At 38.1% G+C, this 7,750-nt stretch overlaps 1 protein-coding gene across 1 annotated transcript in view; it reads right to left on the reverse strand.

The window, feature by feature from the left end:
* The window catches only part of LOC118410961 (homeobox-containing protein 1-like), a 1,064,572-nt gene that overhangs the window by 250,384 nt on the left and 806,438 nt on the right, over positions 1 to 7,750 (reverse strand). The window lies entirely within an intron of this gene.

Genomic DNA, 7,750 nt, shown 5'->3' on the forward strand with positions numbered 1-7,750 from the left:
GTTGAAATGTTTGTTAGACAGATCATGTCGTATAAACTTGAATTGCAAAGAAAAACATTCGGATGGGGCGCAGACCCAATATCCGGGGTAAATGTCAGGGAAATTGAAAGAGAATCCTTTGTTCTTTTTGAATGACATGTACATCGTTCAAATGAAATGTTTAGATAAAACCGTAGCAATATTTTAAATAAAAATTAGGTACAATGGTCGACAGAAAAGGGGGACTTCCATTTAAAAGAAATAGAATTATGATGACGGTATGCATGTCGTCGGATAGGTCATGTTTTTGAGGCTGGGGTCGCCAGCTTGTTCGCGAACGAAACTTTACAATCGACTAGGTATTTCTACGTTATGTGTACTTTACAAAACATGTTCTTCAGGACTTTAAAAAATGAGTTAGAAGTAAGGATGTAGACATGCTTTTGTTCACTTACGTTGGATTACGTTAAAGTCTATAACAAAAATGTATTTAACTGACGTGTCTTTCGTTTTTTACTGAATGAAACAAGAAACAACCATCATTAGAACTTGAAGAAAATCAAATACAATATCAAGCCCAGAAGGTCTGTGCATTTCAAAATAAGACTATTCTATTCGCCTTGGCATGGTACCAATTAAGGCTGGAAAAGAAGCTGTAGGGGAAGCTACCACTTCATGGCATATAGTACAATAAAATTGATAATAGCGACATGACTGACAAATATTAGTCTGTTAAGCTTACTGTAAAAACATGACTAGTTATTATTCTCCTGAGTGAGGCGGTAATATATAGATGGACTTGGAGGATACCAAATGTTAAGTTCCTATCAATATTTCATATTTATTTTCCACGTGTGTAGAGTATAAAATCGCATCAAATTTGTGTCCCAGGAATCTAACAAGAATCTATACAGTGTAAAACTCAAGCATGATTAGAATATGATCAATTCATGTGCTTGACATTTTAGATTTAAATTAGTGCAACTCATGTCTGCGTTAGATAAGCAGACTAAAAAGAACTACATTCCAGGGTTTAAAGGGATCAGTCATCAGCCTTAGTACTCTATCACATGGTTCTTCTGTATCGGTAAACACAACCGTTCAAACGTGCCTCCAAGTAGCGCACGATAGAGCAAGTCTCTAGTTTTGCCCCTGGATGTGATGCAAAGATAGACAGTGCAACAATTTAACATATCTTAGGCTATGCACGTGTGAGAGAGAATCCGACACATCATCGTTGCCTCATTTATTAGGATACTAGACACTCGAGTGCCGAAAACATACGCAACAAAATCGATCAAAAACAGCGAAATTTGTCAAACTTCCAAAACCTAAAATCAATGCTGAAAGGAAACCTTTTTTCTCTAATAGATGTCTCCTAATTAGAATACAGCACGCGACAGGGCAGTGGAAAACAACACACGACTGGACATTTTCTCTGAGGTAACAAATGCAGAAACTTACGTCTGCAGTATGATTCTGTATCTTATGTATTTCAGTGTGGTTTTTGTGTACGTTCTCTGTCATGCGGTATTGCATTGGTGTGAATCAACTCTCAAAATTACACAAAGTAGTATTTTAACGCCGCAAAAACAATTGCTATAGGGACTTTTTCAAGAAGGGATTTAACATCGAAATTTCTGAGGATACCTTAGAATTACTGATGCTGCATTTGTACATCTGTTGAAATCGCGTATTTTTCTTCTCGTGTGACGGTATGATGGCATGTAGTGGAATCAGGAGAGTTCATGATGCCTGCCTTAGGGACCACAGGGAGTGCAGCGTACAGAAATGTAAAGCTAATCGGGGATCCAAATAAAGTCAAATTCAACCATCTGTTTCTAGATCTTTTGGAATATTTGCGATATAACATGATCATCCATGCAATGGACTAATAGTTAATAATAGAAAAAAAATGGTGATGAACACACTTCATTAGTTGGTGCAGGAACCGCCAGCTTTGCTTACCCCTGCAGGGGTGTATATGCTTAAACTGTATAATTGGGAACCAAAATTTACTTCGGCCTCGTCATTTGACTTGATATGTATAGTAAGGACCCCTTCTATACTTCAATCTTACGTTTTTTTTTTCTTTGTCAACTGGTGGTCAAACTTACAAACATCTTAGGAACAAAGGTAAAAAAGTCAACACAAGACAGGTATGAGCTGCACGTTACTTTACAAAGTCTTTGCAGAGTGTAGGCCAAGTCAAGTCAAAGCCTTTATGAAGCTAGATAGCTTCTTTCTCCATATGGCTGCTTGATACCAAGGTCAAATGTCGTCTGCTAGGTCGTATTTCCGTGACAAGGGTTGACGGTTTATTCGTAAACGAAAACTTTCAGGCCAAGGGGTCTTGCTTGTTTTTCTATGTTATCGTTTAAATTCTTGATCAATCAATTTATCAATAAGTAAAAAAAAAACCAATACAGGCAAGATGGTGACGCCCCCAAACAAAAATATATTATGCTAGATCCACTATAAAAATTACACTGAGAGATCTAAATCACAACTAAAACGGACAGATGAATATACAAAATTACTACATCGGTTAAGGGTAATATTTTCTAAGAGAGCAAATCCTGACTTCCTCATTCTAAATGTGGGCATTTCTGTGTGGATGTGGATAAATGTGCTACATGAAGGCGAAATTGTCAGCCATATTTCAATTCTCCCAGACAGGAAGTTAAATGTTTTGGGAGCCCATACGTTCTGTTGCTTCACTACCAAGTTAGGCCGACACATATAATGGTCAGTCAATAGCTGACATCTGCGGAAATGAAGAAATGTTATTATCGGGGTGGAATTGACAGGGATGATATACTGAGGCAGGCTATTATTGACCCTTCTGAAAATTCGCATAATACACATAATACACTTTGCTGGTGCACATACATAAGATAAACATTCTAACATTTCTATAAATCTTGCGTCTGTAAAAGTAACTCGGTGAACGAGTGTTCTTGCCTGTTGTGAATATAATACGAGCTTGGTACCTGTGTAATTTCCTATAGCTGACAATGCCTTGTCCAAAATAAGCCAAATACAATTTTAAGATATATGTTGTCTTTTCTTCTGTTCGATATATATCGGTATTTGACCCGTTTCTTGGGGCAAAGCAGTTATTGTTAAAAACTATTTTGCCCAAGCCAGGATGTCATCTTATCCTTTGACGCGACAATGCTCAAAAGCACAGTTGACGAAAGTTAAGACGCAGATAATTGAATAGATTCCCTAAGTGCCATTGTTTGATCAATCCCCGACATTTTTCCATGTGATTTCCAAACCTAAAACCTTCCAACCTCAACCCCCCTCCCCCCCATTCATACACACACACACACACACACGTCTAGCTAAGTACCAATTAGCTTACCATTTTCCACCTTGTGGCCTCTGTTATGAATCAACATTAGTTTTCATTTTGTCAGTTCGGAATATATCAGTACCTGGTATTCCCTTATCTTAACATTAGCTGTTTTGTCCCAATGCAGGCCGGTTTGTTATTCTCACTATCCCACACCTGACGAATTTAACTGCACACATGACTGCACAGATTGCCCAGTTGGCATTGGTGTCTTAATCGAACTCTAGACTCTAACATTGCGACAAGAACGCATCATCAGTGATGACCCGGGGGTGCTTCATGTCTTTAATCGCAGACAGCCTTACATGGGAGCCCCGGCCGAGGTTGTTCAATCCCGCGACTCGTGTCCAAGTGGCTTTCAATACCCCCCCACCCCCCCTCCCTCCTCTACCCTGACCACACCGCGTCTCCCTCTATCTGGCTTTCTACAACAATCTCAGCGTCCTTTGCCCTTTTCCGCTCAGTGACCTCTCTTACGGGTCAAAATATGTGAGCGAGCAAAATGCCACCACTGACTTTATGTGACACCTTTTTCGTGGTTTATGGGCTGCAGGTGTGTTTTATAGTGTTTTAATTTGAGTCCGTTGTGGTACGGCCGATGAGGCTATGGGACCGGTGAGGTGAGGTTTTGGTACAGTACACGAAGCGTATTGTAATTAGGTGGATTAGGCAATATTACCGCTCCGCGTCTTTTAGCAAAGAATGGAAGCCTTGATAAAGCTATAATTTAACGTTTTGCTAAGAAACGTTCACGATATCGTACCGACAGTGATGGTCCCAGGATTGCGTCAGTATTTAAAGTCACCACAGCTGGAGTATTTAACAGACAAAATAATCAGAGCCTTTGGAACATATCATGGCTTCAACTTGCAGTGCACTTGTTCTGTACTGTAATTTCAATGATAATTGTATCTAAAGCACAGCACTTTATCTCCCATGCAGGACATTAAGTCGCTTAGTAAGTTGGTACCTCACAGACTTGTAGTAAGTCAAGTAGCTCACGGACCTGTGTTTATGTCTGACCTGACTCACAAGGTCATCAGTCCGTTTTGAAGGACATCATTGTTTTGTTTCTTCACATTATTGAGTGTTCCATTTCTTTAATAAATTTCATATACCTTAAATGATAAGGGCGATACCTTAATCGACGTTTGTAACACTCTAAATGTTCTAAATAATTTCCACCTTGTATCAAACATGCTCAAACTTTCATGTTGAATTCAAAAATTTGAAACTTTTGTGACTGAAATATCCGTACCTATTAAACTTCAAATTTAAAACCCCTGGGTGAAATAAGACACTATATTAACATTTCAAAGACGGTGTCGTGATATGTTAAATAACTGTTAGGATAGGATAAAGACCCTAATATCTGAGATAATAGGACATCAATGTTGGAAAAAAATTGTCTCCCTTTGCTATCTCCTCTATTGTTTAAACGGGGCACTGAACCATCCAATTGCCTGCTATTCTATTTGCCTATTTGCTACCTTTACCTTCAATTCGGCGCTCGAACTTTAGATTTCTTAAATCTTAACATGTTAGAAATAACGAGCTTTAGAATCATTACATCACTTCAAAATGAACTGTAATGTGGTATTGGTGTACTTCCAGTATAGGGCCACTGGGAGTTTAGTAAACAGAAATGTCACAGTCTATAAATCTGACATTTTTGTATCATATTATAATTACTTGATTAGAAATATTTTCATTAGCCATGGTAATTAGTGCTTATTATCATAATCCATGCTGAATGTCGAAAAACACTAAAATACTATATTTCTTTCGAAATAATCGGTGTTTACTCAACTAAGCAACTATGACTTGTTGCTGTAATAGCAATGATGAAGAATGCCTGTATTTCTATTGAAATTTCTTTATATTTACGTAGTTAATGATTCATAATTGGCTGGGGTAATTTTTGACCCCGACGAACCAGACACAAACTTTCAAGTATAGCTAATACAATAATGGTAAAAAATGGTGAAAAATTACTAGATGTTGTAAGACATGTATAAAAACAAATACATGGAAGGAATTTTTTCTCTGATGAAAAATGTTGCTATGGCAGATGAAAATATACGCCTGGGGTAAAAAAATGACCCAATACGGTCGGATGAAGCAAACTTAAAGACCAAGGTTGCTTTATAAAGTCACCCGATAAATTCGGCTAACGTAATCTACCAGCCCTCAGTTTGGTCCCAATCACGACGGTGTTCACATCAGTGGATGTAGGCTAATACAGATTAGTAAGCATTGGAATTACTCTACAAAACAGTTTTGTAATGAACAAAAGCCAGTAGCTTAAACAGATAAGGGATTGAACAATGACTACACACAATTCAGCATAGCTTTACAAGTAAGCTTACAAAATATATAAAGCAAAGGTGGCCATGGTCTGCTGGATGTGTTTGGCCCAAATGCAGTTTGTACAGTTCTGCGAGCCCAAGTCTGCATTGGTCTCTTTTTGAATACCAACTTTAAGTACAACCACAAACCATATTACGAAGTATCAAAGCTATGGGAAAGACAGTAACAAGTTGCTAAATATCATGCAGTTCAAGCCTGACAGGGGCTGATCTTTGCTCGGTGTCAGTTCAAACAAGGATTTGAAACTGAAGGCCTCGATACAACATTATGCCCCAGTTCTTGTTTGAAAACAAACTGTAAACACATGAAGAACTGTACTGTATAGGGTTTTATGCTTGCAGTTCTGTGTCTGATAATGATTTCTTGAAACATTTTGTGGATAGGACTTCTGAAATCTTGATAGCAGTTTAATATGAAAATCTCTTCATGTCGTCTGCTTTTATACCAATCATTTGTTCTTGGTAGCCAAACGGGTAGGGATCTCTCACTAGGTCTGATCTATTTATGATGGAGGGTGTGAGGAGTCAATTTAGCAACTGACATCCTGGTAGGAAAGAGTATTTTATGTTACTGTGCCCTCGGTCCAGAAATAGGATCTTTGAATAGATAAATACAGACATGATGAAGACGCTCTCAAATTAAAACGTGCTAGCGCCACGAATGAAAAAAAGGACAGAAATAAAGTTAAAAATGCACATCAACACATTAATAAACGGACAGATATACACAATAGTGACATCAATGAAATGCCAGATTTTCTAAAAGCGCAAATCATAACAGCCCCTTCCTATATGTAGGCATTTCTGGGTGGACATGATGAAGTGATTTAAGCTCTGTGGTACATGGATGTGCACAACGTCCAATTTGGAAGATGAAATTCTGAGTTAAACACATATTGCGATTTGTAGTAGAGGTAGAAATGATTCACAAAGCAGTAATAGTTTATTAGAAAAAGTGGCCAGAAGAAGTTGAGAGTGGGAGTGATTTATCTCAGGGGATGTACCCCACTGAGGGATGCGTTTTGTTGGCTGAGGATAGGTTTAGATGTCATATTTGAGGAAAATAACTGGAATGAGGTTAAAGAGGCTATCAGTACTCGATAATGATGCTTCAAAGAAAATAGAATATCGCTGTAACATCGATGTCGCAGGGTCTGTCAAGTTTTCTGTGAAGGATTGATCGTGTTGTTTACTAAAATACATCTTTTTTTTTGTTTCTGCCTTCTGCTATAATTCACCTAATACATTCGATCTGAGCTAAAAACAAGGTCGATTAGAGATTTTTTTACTAACGTTGTGCTGCACTCACAAAATGTGTGGGAGTTGTCACTAATAGTGGAATCAGCTGGAATTTTGAATCATAATTACGTCATCTAACATGTGTTAACTGCGATCTTTTGCTTACTGTAGTATGAAGTAGTATAAATCGTTAACACTTTGGGTAGCACTTAAATCAACAACCTTCTTCTTTGCCTATATTACGCCGTTACTTTATGTTGCTAACGTATTCTAAAAGTATGACCTAAATTTATGGTGCTTTGATCGTGGTACATTTTTCAATTCTCTCTGACAGGAATTTACATTTCCTTGTGCCCACACATTCTGTTACTTCACTACTAGAACGACCGACACACACAAAAAAGTCATTAGGTGGCATCTACAGAAAAAAAGGTTTTTAATTTTTCCTTTGACCAGTTCGGAATATATCAGTACCTGGCACGGTTATTGTCTAAACATTCCCCAAGACAAGCTTGTATCGTATCTTTAATCACCAGACAGCGTCACACGGGCGACCAAGCCGAGGCAGACTATGTCAAAGTGGCTTTCAAGGTCACCCCACCCCCATAACCACTGCATTCGCTCCTTTTGCTTTCTAACACAAGATCAGCGTACTTTAATCTTTTTGTTGTCCTCTCTTCTTGCTTAAAAATAGTCGGCGAGCTAATACATTTTCTGATTTATTGGCGTCTGTCTCCAGGTGTGTTTTTATAGTGCTTTAATTTGAGTCCTTCTGGATACAGGACACGAAGCATATCGAAAT

This window comes from Branchiostoma floridae, chromosome 1, assembly GCF_000003815.2.
Source record: "Branchiostoma floridae strain S238N-H82 chromosome 1, Bfl_VNyyK, whole genome shotgun sequence".
Taxonomy (NCBI): Eukaryota; Metazoa; Chordata; class Leptocardii; order Amphioxiformes; family Branchiostomatidae; genus Branchiostoma; species Branchiostoma floridae.